Source organism: Mustela erminea, chromosome 10 (assembly GCF_009829155.1).
Source record: "Mustela erminea isolate mMusErm1 chromosome 10, mMusErm1.Pri, whole genome shotgun sequence".
NCBI classification, from domain to species: Eukaryota; Metazoa; Chordata; class Mammalia; order Carnivora; family Mustelidae; genus Mustela; species Mustela erminea.
Genome location: NC_045623.1, coordinates 98,909,720 through 98,923,950, shown reverse-complemented (window position 1 = coordinate 98,923,950; position 14,231 = coordinate 98,909,720).

The following is a 14,231-nucleotide window of genomic DNA, read 5'->3' as shown; positions in this document are numbered from 1 at the left end:
GTGTAATAGGCTGGTTCAGATGTCTACTAGAGTAAATTGTAACTCAATTGGTCACCTAGCATCACTGTGGAGTTTCCTGCGTGTGTTACAATCTCATTGGCCACCTGTGCGTGGCCAGGCCCGGCTGCATGGCCTTTGTCCTTTAAAGCTAGTCTGTGAAACAGAGAAGGGTCGCCCTCTCTTGTAAGAGGTGTGGCCCCGAACGTTCGGTTAGATTCTTTTTTTTTTTATTATTTTTTAAGATTTTATTTATTTATTTGACAGAGATCACAAATAGGCAGAGAGGCAGGCAGAGAGAGAGGAGTAAGCAGGCTCCCTGCTGAGCAGAGAGCCCAATGTGGGGCTCGATCCCAGGACCCTGGGATCATGACCAGAGCTGAAGGCAGAGGCTTTAACCCACTGAGCCACCCAGGCGCCCCTCGGTTAGATTTTTGACGCTTGGCGTGAAATAAAGATTTGCTTGACCTTCGCTTTGTATCAGTCTCGCTCCTTTAATCACGGACCCACTACTGGGGCATAACAATGAACAAAATACCAAGATTTTAAATAAGGCCAGGACTCATATAACTCAGTTCAGCAATTCTGCACTCACCCGGGGTTGTGGCCCTAGGTTACAACCCACCAAGCACTCGAAAAATAGGTGCTAAGTGATTTAGAACTAAAGTAACATGTATAGTTTCCAAACCACGTTTCTGGAGCCAGACAATCTGGGCTTGAATCCCTCTTCCACAAGCTGTGTGACCAGAGCAACTCAATTTAACTTTCCCAGTGGGTTATATTAAAAATATCTAGGGGTGCCTGGGTGGCTCAGTGGGTTGAAGCCTCTGCTTTCAGCTCAGGTCATGATCCCAGAGTCCTGGGATCAAGCCCCACATCGGGCTCTCTGCTCAGCAGGGAGCCTGCTTCCCTCCTCTCTCTCTCTCTGTCTACTTGTGAGCTCTCTCTGTCAACTAAATAAATAAAATCTTTTAAAATATATATATCTAACAGCCTTTAGAGCATGGACCGTATCCTGTAAATTTTCGTGGGTTGCCTTAGTTTACTTATCTGTGAAATGGGAACAAAAATAGCACCTCCCAGGATTGCTGCAATGATGCTGTGAGCTGATCCCCATCCTGAGCTCAGAATAGTGTCTCCTACATGGTCAGGCTCAAATGATGAGACAAAGCATTAGCTGTGATTACTAATCATCCCGAGAGCCCTGCACAGTGGGTGTCAGGAGCTCCATTGTCCAAATAAGGTTACGAGGGCTCAGAAAGGTTATATAAATGCCTCCAAATCGCCCAGTTAGCCTGAAGGATAGTGGGGGTTTTACATTTGGTTCAATTCTTGCTCTTTTGGCCACACTTTGCTGCCCACAAATAATATCTTTTCAAATGAGCTGAGAGCCCCCCCGCCCTGGGGCTGCCAGAGTGCATGCACTTCAGCTCAGTGGTGGGAACATGGCACCTGCCCAAGGTCTCGGCCGTCCAACAGCTGGACCCTGACATCTGCCTGCTGCATCAGGGGACCACTATTCCCCAAACACCGGCCTGATGGTCCCGCCAGTCAGTGCGCATCTCTGCAAGTTGGAGCCTGGCCAGGGCAATGAGGGGACTGTTAGGAGGAGACCCATGTCCTGTCCTCTTGAGGGTACTAGATGTGGTCTCCGGATCTGGAAATAGGTCCCTGTGAACAATTTGAATGATTTCTCCAAGACTTGATGTCATCCCTGGCCAAAAAAAAAAAAAAGCAGACAATTGAGACAATCCCTTGTGATTAAATGCGATGATGCATTAAGGGGTCTGGTACTTAGTAAGGGCTCAGTGAAAGTGAGTGGTCACCATTACAAAGACCCACAACAGGAGGGGGGTGCGCCTGGGTGGCTCAGTTGGTTAAGCATCTGACTCTTGATTTCGGATCAGGTCACGATCTCAGTCAGGGTCGTGAGATCCAGCCCCGCACAGGGCTCTGTGCTCACCATGGAGTCTGCTTGTCTCTCTCTCTCTCCCCCTGCTTGTACTCTCTCTCTCTCTCTCAATCTCTAAAATAAACAAATAAACAAAATCTTAAAAAAAAAAAAAGTTAGAAAAAAAGACCCAAAAGGGAAAGAAAAGACTCCGTGACATTAACTGTTCACCTGTCCTCCTTCCCCCATGACCTCTGCTTACCTACGTCAGTGCGACCCCCCCCAACTGCCGGAGTCGCCCCTTCTCCCACCTAATTTATGAGCTCTTGGAGCAGGTAGGGAAAGAATAGAGGCCAGGAGTAAGGAGTCCCGCTTCTAGTTCTGGATTCTCACTAACTAGCTGTGAGACTCTGGACCAGTTACTGCTCCCGAGCCTCAGTTTCCCCCCTAAAAATGAGAGGTCAGAGATTCAATTAGAAAATGTCCCTGAGGGCAAATGGCTCCTATTTTCTTTGTGTCCAATTCGTTTCCCCATAATAGCAGAGAGTTTGTATTATTGTCATCTTATTTTCTTTCTTTCTTTCTTTTTTTTTTTTAAGATTTTATTTATTTATTTGACAGAGAGAAATCACAAGTAGATGGAGAGGCAGGCAGAGAGAGAGAGAGGGAAGCAGGCTCCCTGCTGAGCAGAGAGCCCGATGCGGGACTCGATCCCAGGACCCTGAGATCATGACCTGAGCCAAAGGCAGCGGCTTAACCCACTGAGCCACCCAGGCGCCCTCATCTTATTTTCTGTTACAGTGTATAGTTAGTATGATGTGGTTATAATTATTATGTAGTTAGAATTATTATGTGATAATGAACTGAACTGAAAGTCCCTGGGGAAGAAAAGTCCCCAGACTTACTGCACCCATCCCAACATTGTCCAAAGCAGGGTCTCTGGAGTGTCCCTGCCCACGGGGGGCCAGAGAGAGCAAAGGACCACGGGAGCTGACCCTCTTGCTGACCCCCTTTCTCCCACCTCTTCCGGGCCCCACCCCCTGGGGCTGGGCAGGCACAGCCTCTCCACTGATGAGCCCAGCTCGCTGGCATCAAGGTCCCCAAACTTGGAGTGTTCAGAGGACTGGAACTGCCCTCAGTTGTGGAAAGGGTACCTTCTATTTGAGTGCACCTGTAGGTTCGGTTGCCAGGAGCACAGATGTGGAGGAGAGGCTGGGGGAGGGGACACTTCTTGCAGGAGGCAGTGAGTGCAACCTCTTCCCTCCCTTGCTTCTTCTGTAGGGAGGGGGAAGGAGCTCTGACCTTCTCTGAAGGAGGCAGAGTCAGCCCCAAAGACACCTGGAGTGGGAGTGGGGCCAGGAACCAGGAGAAAGAGAGGCAAAGACTGTCAGAGCCACCAAGCCTCCTGCCCGCTAATCCTGTGGGTCCCCAGGAGCGGGTGCTGGTGCAGCAAGAGTGCAGTACAGGTGTGTGGGCACTGGGGGGTGCGTCTGAGCCATCAAGACAGTGGGCAATGACCCCCCCATCAAGTGGGGAAAAGGAGGGATGGGGAGAAGGGGAAAGGTCGTCTGTCCAAGAGAGAATCTGAGCAGAATCAACCTCTCACTCCTGCCCTTTCCCACTGTCATGCTACAAGCCCCATCGAGGCACTTGGCTCGCCACACTAGAGATGCAGCCAGGACTCTGCAAGGACTGGGATGTGCCTGACTCAGCCCCGAGTCTCTAGCCCCAGCCCAGGGAGGGGCACATAGTAGGGTCAAGGGATGTTAGCTGGACCATTAGGCTTCCTCCGTGATCCTTAATCCTGAGATCCAGGTGGCACTAAACAAAATGCGGACCCATGGGTTTATTCTTGCCTTCATTCTGCAAACACCTGTTGAGCGCCCACTATGTGCCAGGCCCTGTTCTAGGCATCGGGAAGATAGCCGTGAGGGAGATACACAAGACCCCCAGCCCTGTGAGTTTAGGGTCACCCGTAAACCTGAGAAGCTCATTGCAGCTCAGGGGGATGCCCCTTTCTACTCCCACGCCCCTGTGACCTTGGCATCTGTGCCCAGCCAACTGGGTCTTCCACTGGGATAGATGGGAATGTTGGGGGGGGAGGGGTCACCAACCCTCCAGAAACCCTGCACTCCCGGATGCCTTTCCAGTAAGTTCTCTGTCAATCATACAAACTAACGCTCAGTGCTTCTCCTATGCCAGGCCCTGTGCTAGTAAACCAGCTAACTTACTCCTCAAGCACACTTAGCATAAGTACTGTCATTATCCTTGCTTCACACATGAGGAAACCGTGAGCCAGAGAAGTTACAGAGCTTGCCCGAAGTAACAGATGTAGAATGGAGCCTTAAGTGAGGTGTGATGTACTTGGTCGAGAGCCTGATCTCAGCGGGCCCTCAATACCTTTACGCATCCCTTTTCCCAGCTCTCCCACATCCCCTTCCCAGAACCCAGAGGTGCCTATAACGCCTGCCCTCCCAGGCCAGAGAGCAGGTCTGCAGTTCCAGAAGGACCTCCAGCCATCCCTTCAGATCTGCGGGATTCACCCACACTCACGACCTCTTTTGTTGCCCAAAGTGCCACTCGTGAATGGCTGCCCAGAGAGCCGGCTCTGCTGGATCTCCCAGAAGACGCGTCATCGCAGACCCACAGAGAGCAGGAGGACGCCCTGTGGCCGGAACCCTCAGCGTCCCTTCCCCGGGTCAGCCCGCTGCAATCCACGCTCACAATGGCTCAGAGAGTACAGGGGTCTCTGAGGCACGAGCTGGCCCCTGCCCTCAAAAGGACTTGTCAAATAGGTGAGACACACACAGACAAGACACTGGAATGCTATGAAATGACACAGCATGTGTCAGGGGAGGCCTTGAGAGATGGGGAGGAGGTGGGGGGCAGAGAGTGGAGAGGGGGCTCTTCAGGTCAGGAGGACTGCCAAGATAAGGGGCTGGTCACAGTAGGGACCATGGTCCTGGGGCAAGGAGCAGAGCAGTCCAGCGGGAACAGAGATTACATAAAGTGACCCTGTGGGAGGGACGGCTGAGAATGGACATTAGAACTGAGAAGCCCTTCAGTGGCTCTGTCCATTAAGCGTCTGCCTTTCTTTAGCTCGGGTCATGATCCCAGGATCGAGTCCCTAGTTGGGCTCCCTCCTCAGTGGGGAGCCTGCTTTTCCCTCTCCCTCTGCTGCTCCCCCTGCTTGCTCCCCTCTCTCAAATAAATGAACAAAATCTAAAAAAACAAAAAACCCAACAACTGAGAAGCCCATCAGCACAAAGGACCATCACTATCTGTCCTATCCACCTGTGTCACCCTCCTGGGTACATACTGCTGGGTAACAAATCACCCCAAAACTTTATGACTTAAAACTGAGTGGGCTCAAGTGGGCAGTTCTCACTCTGGGTCTCTGGTGAGGTGACAGACACATGGTGGGGGGGGGGGCTGGGCTGCATTGTCTGGAAGGTTCCTCCTGGCCCTCACTGATGGGGCCAGGAGGAGGGTCTGCTGTGGCTGTTGTCCAGACCACCCCTTCTGATCATCAGATTTTTCCAGAAGTATATCCACCTGCATGCATACAAATAAATTAATATCACCCTCTTGACTAGCTTATCTGCAAAAGCAAAGACACATGGAAACTCAGCAGAAGTAAGAAGTGGGAGAGGTGTCTCAGCTTTATCAAGATACAAGCATAGCAAGCACACTTGCTCATTTATGCAGAAAACACCGGGGCAGAAAATACTTCTTCAGAGGCAGCAACAGCCAGGGAAGGGTCCAGATGTTCAGCTTCTGGTCTCAGCTGTTAGCCACTAGCTATGTAACCCTGAGCAAGCCACCCTAGAGCCTCAGTTTCCTCATCTGTAAAATGGAAAGACAGTTGGTAAAGACTAAAAGAGATGACCAAAGAGATGTGAAAATGCTTTTACGTGGTAAAATATTATACATCTTAATTACTCATTAGAGTAGTCTTGGGAAAGTTGTAAGATTTCTCTCAGCTTCAATGCCCCATCTATCAAAGAGGAATAAATATTTGCTATGAGGATTAGTATATTATAAAAGCCTACTGACGTTCTCGAGAATAATACAATAAGAGTAGGGGACTTTAACACCCCCCTCACTGAAATGGACAGATCATCCAAGCAAAAGATCAACAAGGAAATAAAGGCCTTAAATGACACACTGAACCAGATGGACATCACAGATATATTCAGAATATTCCATCCAAAGCAACATAATAGACAATCTTCTCTAGTGTACATGGAACATTCTCCAGAATAGAACACATTCTGGGCCACAAATCAGGTCTCAACCAGTACCAAAAGACTAGGATCGTTCCCTGCATATTTTCAGGCCACAATGCTCTGAAGCTAGAACTCAGTCACAAGAGGAAAGTTGGAAAGAACCCACATACATGGAGGCTAAAGAGCATCCTACTAAGGATGCTCTTCCTACCCAGGAAATTAAAGAAAAATTGAAAAAATTCATGGAAATAAATGATAATGAAAACACAACTGTTCAAAATCTGTGGGACACAGCAAAGGCAGTCCTGAGAGGAAAATATATAGTGATACAAGGCTTTCTCAAGAAACAAGCAAGGTCTCAAATACACAACCTAACCCTACACCTAAAGGAGCTGGAGAAAGAACAGCAAAGAAAGCGTAAACCCAGCAGAAGAGAAATCATAAAGATCAGAGCAGAAATCAATGAAATAAAACCCAAAAAAACCCACAGTAGAACAGATCAATGAAACTAGGAGCTGGTTCTTTGAAAGAATTAATAAGATTTATAAACTCCTGGCCAGACTTATCAAAAAGAAAAGAGAAAGGACTCCAATAAATAAAATCATGAATGAATGGGAGAGATCACAACCAACATTGAAGAAATACAAACAATTATAAGAACATATTATGAGCAACTATACGCCAGCAAATTTTTTTTTAAAGATTTTTATTTATTTGACAGAGATCACAAGTAGGCAGAGAAGCAGGCAGAGAGAGAGGAATGGAAGCATGCTCCCTGCTGAGTGGAAAGCTCAACATGGGGCTCGATCCCAGGACCCTGAGACCATGACCCGAGTGGAAGGCACCCAGGCGCCCCTGAGGCACCCAGGCGCCCCTACGCCAGCAAATTTGACAATCTGGAAGAAATATATGCATTCCCAGAGACGTAAAACCTACCAAAACTGAACCAAGAAGAAATAGAAAACCTGAACAGACCCATAACCAGTAAGGACATTGAAGCAGTCATCAAAAATCTCCCAACAGGGGTGCCTGGGTGGCTCAGCGGGTTAAAGCCTCTGCCTTTCGGCCCAGGTCATGATCCCAGGGTCCTGGGATCGAGCCCCACATCGGGCTCTCTGCTCAGTGCAGAGCCTGCTTCTCTCTCTCTCTCTCTACCTGCCTCTCTGCCTACTTGTGATCTCTGTCAAATAAATAAATAAAATCTTAAAAAAAAAAATCTCCCAACAAACAAGAGCCCAGGGCCAGACAGCTTCCCAGGGGAATTCTACCAAGCATTTAAAGAAGAATTAATTCCTATTGTCCTGAAACTGTTCCAAAATATAGAAATGGAAGGAAAGCTTCCAAACCCATTTTATGAGGCCAATATTACCTTGATCCCCAAACCGGAAAAAGACCCCATCAAAAAGAGAATTACAGACCAATATCCTTGATGAACACAGATGTGAAACTTCTCGCCAAAATACTAGCCAATAGGATCTAACAATACATTAAAAGGATTATTCACCACGACCAAGTGGGATTTATTCCTGGGCTGCAAGGTTGGTTCAACATCCGCAAATCAATCAATGTGATATAACACATTAATAAAAGAAAGAATAAGAACCATATGATATTCTCAATAGATGCTAAAAAAGCATTTGACAAAGTATAGCATCCTTTCTTGATCAAAACTCTTCAAGTGTAGGGATAGAGGGTATATACCTCAATATCATCAAAGCCATCTATGAAAAACCCACTGAAAATATTATTCTCAATGGAGAAAAACCGAGAGCTTTTCCGCTAAGGTCAGGAACACGGCAGGGATGTCCATTATCACCACTGCTATTCAACATAGTACTAGAAGTCCTAGCCTCAGCAATCAGACAACAAAAAGAATTAAAGTCATCCAAATTGGCAAGAAGTCAAACAATCACTCTTTACAGATGATATGATAGTTTATGTGAAAAACCCAAAAGACCCACTCCAAATCTGCTAGAACTTGTACAGGAATTCAGTCAAGTGTCAGGATATAAAATCAATGCACAGAAATCAGTTGCATCTCTATACACCAACAACAAGACAGAAAGAGAAATTAAGGAGTCAATCCCATTTACAAGTACACCCAAAACCATAAGATACCTAGGAATAAACCTAACCGAAGAGGCAAAGAATCTGTACTCAGAAAACTATAAAGTACTCATGAAAGAAATTGAGGAAGACACAAAGAAATGGAAAAATGTTCCATGCCCATGGATTGGAAGAACAAAAATTGTGAAAATGTCTTTGCCACCTGAAACAATCTACATGTTTAATGTGATCCTTATCAAAATACCATCAATTTTTTTCAAAGAAATGGAAAAAATAATCCTAAAATTTATATGGAACCAGAAAAGACCTCGAATAGCCAGAGGAATTGAAAAAGAAAGCCAAATTTGGTGGCATCACAATACCAGACTTCAAGTTCTATTACAAAGCTGTCATCATCAAGAAAGTATAGTACTGGCACAAAAACAGACACATAGATCAATAGAACAGAATAGAGAGCCCAGAAATAGACCCTCAACTCTATGGTCAACTAATCTTTGAAAAAGCAGGAAAGAATATCCAGTGGAAAAAAGATAGTCTCTTCAACAAATGGTGTTGTGAAAACTGGACAGCCACATGCAGAAAAATGAAAGTGGACCATTCCTTACAGCACACACAAAAATAGACTCAAAATGGATGAAGGACCTCAATGTGAAAAAGGAAGCCATCAAAATCCTTGAGGAGAACATAGGTGGCAAATTCTTCGACCTCAGCCGCAGCAACTTCTTCCTAGAAACATCGCCAAAGGCAAGGGAAGCAAGGGCAAAAATGAACTATTGGGACTTCATCAAGATTAAAAGCTTCTGCACAGCAAAGGAAACAGTCAACAAAACCAAAAGACAACAGACAGAATGAGAGAAGATATTTGCAAACGACGTATCAGATAAAGGGCTAGTATCCAAAATCTATAAAGAACTTATCAAACTCAACACCCAAAGAACAAATAATCCAATCAAGAAATGGGCCGAGGACATGAACAGACATTTCTGCAAAGAAGACATCCAGATGGCCATCAGGCACATGAAAAAGTGCTCCACATCACTCGGCATCAGGGAAATACAAATCAAAACCACAATGAGATACCACCTCACTCCAGTCAGTATGACCAAAAAGTAACACATCAGGAAATGACAGGTGCTGGTGAGGATGCGGAGAAAGGGGAATCCTCCTACACTGTTGGTGGGAATGCAAGCTGGTGCAGCCACTCTGGAAAACATCATGGAGCTTCCTCAAGAAGTTGAAAATAGGGCTACCCTACGACCCAGCAATCTCACTACTGGGTATTTACCCTGAAGATACAAATGTAGTGATCCGAAGGGGCACGTGCACCCGAATGTTTATAGCAGCAATGTCCACAATAGCCAAACTACGGAAAGAGCCTAGAGGTCCATCAACAGATGAATGGATAAAGAAGATGTGATATATATATATATACTATATATATATATAGTGGAATACTATGCAGCCATCAAAAGAAATGAAATCTTGCCATTTGCAATGATACAGATGGAACTAGAGGGTATTATGCTGAGCGAAATAAGTCAATCAGAGAAAGACAATTATCATCTGATCTCCCTGATATGAGGAATCTGAGAGGCAACATGGGGGGGCTGGGGGTTAGGGAAGGAAAAAATGAAACAAGATGGGATCAGGAGGGAGACAAACCATAAGAGACTCTTAATCTCACAAAGCAAACTGAGGGTTGCGGTGGGGAGGTGGGGAGGGAGAGGGTTGCTGGGTTATGGACACTGGGGAGGGTATGTGCTATGGTGAGTGTTGGGAAGTGTGTAAGCCTGACAATTCACAGACCTGCACCCCTGGGGCTAATAATACATTATATGTTAATTAAAAATTTAAAAAAATTTAAAAGCCTACTGATGTTCAAGTGGAGAATTACGATACTACGAATCCTGTCATTTGTAGCAGTGGTACTCATAATGGAGGTGATGGAGACAGTGTCATTGGGGAAGCTCACTTTCACCTCACTAAAATATCCTTCCCAACTGGGGGCTCCTTCACTTACTGCCTGACCAGCCTCAGGCAAGGCACAACCTCTGAGGGTCTGTTTTTTCCTCTTCGGTGACACAGAGATGCTCACAATACTTACCTTCCGGGTTTTTGTGACAATTAAATGAGATAAAGCATATAAAGTGCCAAGCTCCGTTCCAGGCACAGAGAGAGAACCAGTGTTCACTCCTGGTCATGATGGCGTCGCCTTGAGCTATGACCGCACGGGCTGGCCTCAGGGAACATAACAACCCAGGTGGAACAGGATCTAAATTCGCTGCAAACGTGGGAAACACGGGGCTCTCATGGGCAGCCCCCTCCTCTCTTATGGCCCCACAAAAGGTCTTGGGTTCCTCCTGACAGAACTGTGGCTTTCCTCAGGGGGACCACGGCCGGCCACCCTACTGCTAGAGGATTAGTGGCCAGGGGGAAGCGTATGGCACCGTCAGCTCGGGGCCTCCCTCCGCTGCAGTGACTACCACAAACCCCCGGTCTTGTATTCACACGACTCTCGGGCTTCATGGAGTGGTTCCCCTCAGTGAGAACCAGAGAAGCCCGGAGCCTCCTGGGCCCTGTCCTGCTCACCTGGCGCCACAAGAACAGTGCCCTCCTAGGGTCTGAGAAGCCCCCTCCTTCCTCCTGAGAGCTAGGCAGGAGCCCCCTGGAGGAGGCTGCCGATCTAGGCAACCCTAGTTGGTTCCCCCTCCTTGGGCCCCCGCAATCTCTGGGAGTCAAAGGTGCCTAGAGGGTGGCCTTGCCCAGAGAGCTTGAAAACAAAGGATACTCCTCAGGCATTAAGAGTGGCTTCCTTAGGACTTGAAGGGCATTTTATCTTCTTTTTGCTTTTTTCTGTATGTAGGCCCTACCCTCCAATGCTATAAACATATTTATCTGCAAAGGCAACCTGATCACTGGAGACCCCCACACCATGAAGGATTAGAAATGACTCCCTTTATTTTTTTTTTTAAGATTTTATTTATTTATTTGACAGACAGAGATCGCAAGTAGGCAGAGAGTCAGGCAGAGAGAGAGGAGGAAGCAGGTTCCCTGCCGAGCAGAGAGCCCAATGTGGCGCTCAATCCCAGGACCCTGGGATCATGACCTGAGCCAAAGGCAGAGCCACCCAGGCACCCTAGAAATGACTCTCTGTACAGGGTCCGCCAGCTACTCTGCAGTTTGCCCTGGGCTGGGAGGTTTCCCAGGATGCAGGACTTTACGTTTTAGACGGGGAGAGACCAGGCAAACCAGGACTGAGTTGGTCCCACTGCTATTATGAATGTGTCCCCAGAGAGCGGTCTCCTGCAAGCTCCACGCCAGCTCCATTCCTATTTTTGTAAACAACGGACACACATTTGTGTGTAAAGAAAACCATAAAAATTACTAAAAAATAAAATAAACCCGCAAAACTTGGCACCAATCTGGGGAGCAGCCACAGATATAATCAGCAGCAGATGGAAGCAGCCAGAGCAGGGAGACCTCACGGGAAAGGCCGGCCTGGGAGGGGTGCCTGGGGGGGGCCGGGGGAGGAGGAGTGGGCATGGGGTCTGGGGATGGCTCCTGGGAGGGACCAGGAGGGCTCCACGCTGATCTGGGCCCTTTTTTCCCACCTACCTCCTGGCACGGTCACTGCCTCCGTTTGCTCTTCTGTAAAATGGACTTGAACCAGACCGGGACCCCCTCTACAATTTTACAGAAGCCTAGAACACGGGGGAGTTGCATGCGCTGTTCGTGACAGCGCCCCGAAGCGAGGGAAAGCTGGCATGTGATTTCAGCCTTTTAAGTTTACTTTGCAGAGAACTGTTCACCTGAATCAAACTGATGCTCTTGTTTTAAAATCCAGTGTGAGGGGCGCCTGGGTGGCTCAGTGGGTTAAAGCCTCTGTCTTCCGCTTGGGTTGTGATCTCAGGGTCCTGGGATCGAGCCCTGCATCAGGCTTTCTGCTCAGCAGGGAGCCTGCTTAAACCTCTCTCTCTCTCTGCCTGCCTCTCAGCCTACTTGTGATCTCTGTCTGTCAAATAAATAAAATCTTAAAAAAAAAAAAAAATCCAGTGTGAAACCACAGCCACGAGCCCGTGGTCGCAGGAGGGACAGCGCACCGTCAAAGGAGCAGGTGGCCCTCTCTGGGACTCATCACTGCACGCAGGCTCTCTTGTCCATTTGTCTGTCTGCTGGCGGCCCTTTGCCATCAAGGGGTCATGGGCACCGGGGATTCCAGAGAAGATTGCTGGAGAAAAACGTAAAAAAAAGAAGGGTGTGGCTGTTAAATTCACTGTGGTTTGTGTCTGCTCAGTTCGGGGGGTGGGGGGTTGGGGGGGTTATGGGGTGCGGGAGTCGTGATTCCCTTGGGGCAAAGCAAAATTCAAGCCCTGGACTGCAGGCTTCCACCAGGATTTCAAAGGAGCCCGGCCCAAGACTGCCTGGCAGGAAGGTGAGTTTAGGGACGCTTCCCCAGCCAAACCCCAGAGCCCTTTCCAGCACAGCTGCTGCGTGAGTCACCACCGAGCAGCTGATCCTGGCAGCACCTTGGGGACCCAAAGAAGGGGCTGGGGGTCAACTGTCCTTTTTTATCCCAGCATCAGCTGTCCTGAGCCAGACAGAGGCACCACAGAGCAGGCCACAGCTGAAAGCATGGCCAGATGTCAGAGATCAACGGGGAAGGCAAGCTTGGGGAGGCTGGGCAGAGGCCCCCGCCCCGCAGCTCTCGGGACAGCAGCCAGAGCAGGTACACGTGCCCAGGAATGGGCTCCAGGACTGGCACATTCGAGCAGGCAGCTGTCTTCTGGTGGAGGCTGCCCCAGCAGCTGCAGAGGCCCCGCTGAAACCTTGCCGTGCTCCCAGCCTGGGGCGTGCCGTGTGCAGCCGGGAGCACCTGCCACGCACGAGCACGGTGGGGACAGGGGACAGGTGGCCAAGGGCCTTCATCCTTTCAACAAATGTTCGTGGAATGACAGCAACACTCGCATTCTCAGCAGCCACCAGCTGAATGTTTATTTTTATTTGAGAAGGTAACACACAGTCTTTGTCAGAATATTAGAACACGGGAGTGTATCCAGTAAAACAGGAAAGTCCCCCTCATTTTACGTCTCTGATCCCACCTTCCAGAGATGATCACTGTTAAGAGCATGGTGGATGGTCTTCCGGACTTTACGTACATGCCTATATCATATACCTGTGTACGTTCATACAGAATATCTTCTAGCCAAAAATAGCATCTCACTCTCACGCCGTCACTGAACACGGTATCACATTTCACGTCTCAGTCCATTCCTCTAGGTCATCCTTTGGGACAGCTCAGTAATATTCCTTATTACAACCATAACGAGTGATGTTGTCATCCGTCCCCTATCGCCCCCTCTCCCGTGGCTGCCATGAACCCGCCGGACACACACACTCGCACGAGAGCTGAGCCCCTGCGCCGTGGAGCTCCAGCAGCCTCACTGAGAGGCAGGGCTGGCCTGGTGAAGGGTTCCACGGACACCGCTAACCGGCCTCTGAAAGCAACGCAGCACAGTGCCTTGCAAATACGCCACCGCTGGCTTACCCCTTTCGGGGCTCTTTTTTTTTTTTAAAGATTTTATTTATTTATTTGACAGAGAGAAATCACAAGTAGGCAGAGAGGCAGGCAGAGAGAGAGAGAGAGGAGGAAGCAGGCTCCCTGCTGAGCAGAGAGCCAGATGCGGGACTCGATCCCAGGACCCTGAGATCATGACCTGAGCCGAAGGCAGCGGCTTAACCCACTGAGCCACCCAGGCACTCCCCTTTCGGGGCTCTTGATCCTCCTGAGAAACAAATGAAATCGAAACACCTGCCCATGCACACATTCGGCTCCTGGTGTTTGGGTGTTTGTAGGCCCATGGCGCTGAGCCCAAAACAGCACCTCGGGCTAAGAACCCCCAGCAGGTCCATGAAGAGCTGTGGTAACATCCCGTGCCCCTGGGATCCCGTGTCACCAGGGATCCCCAAGAGAGGGCCTGATTCGCCTGAATTTCAGGAGGGAGAAAGCCAGAAACTGCCAAGCCTCACTCTGCTCTGCTGGGTCAACC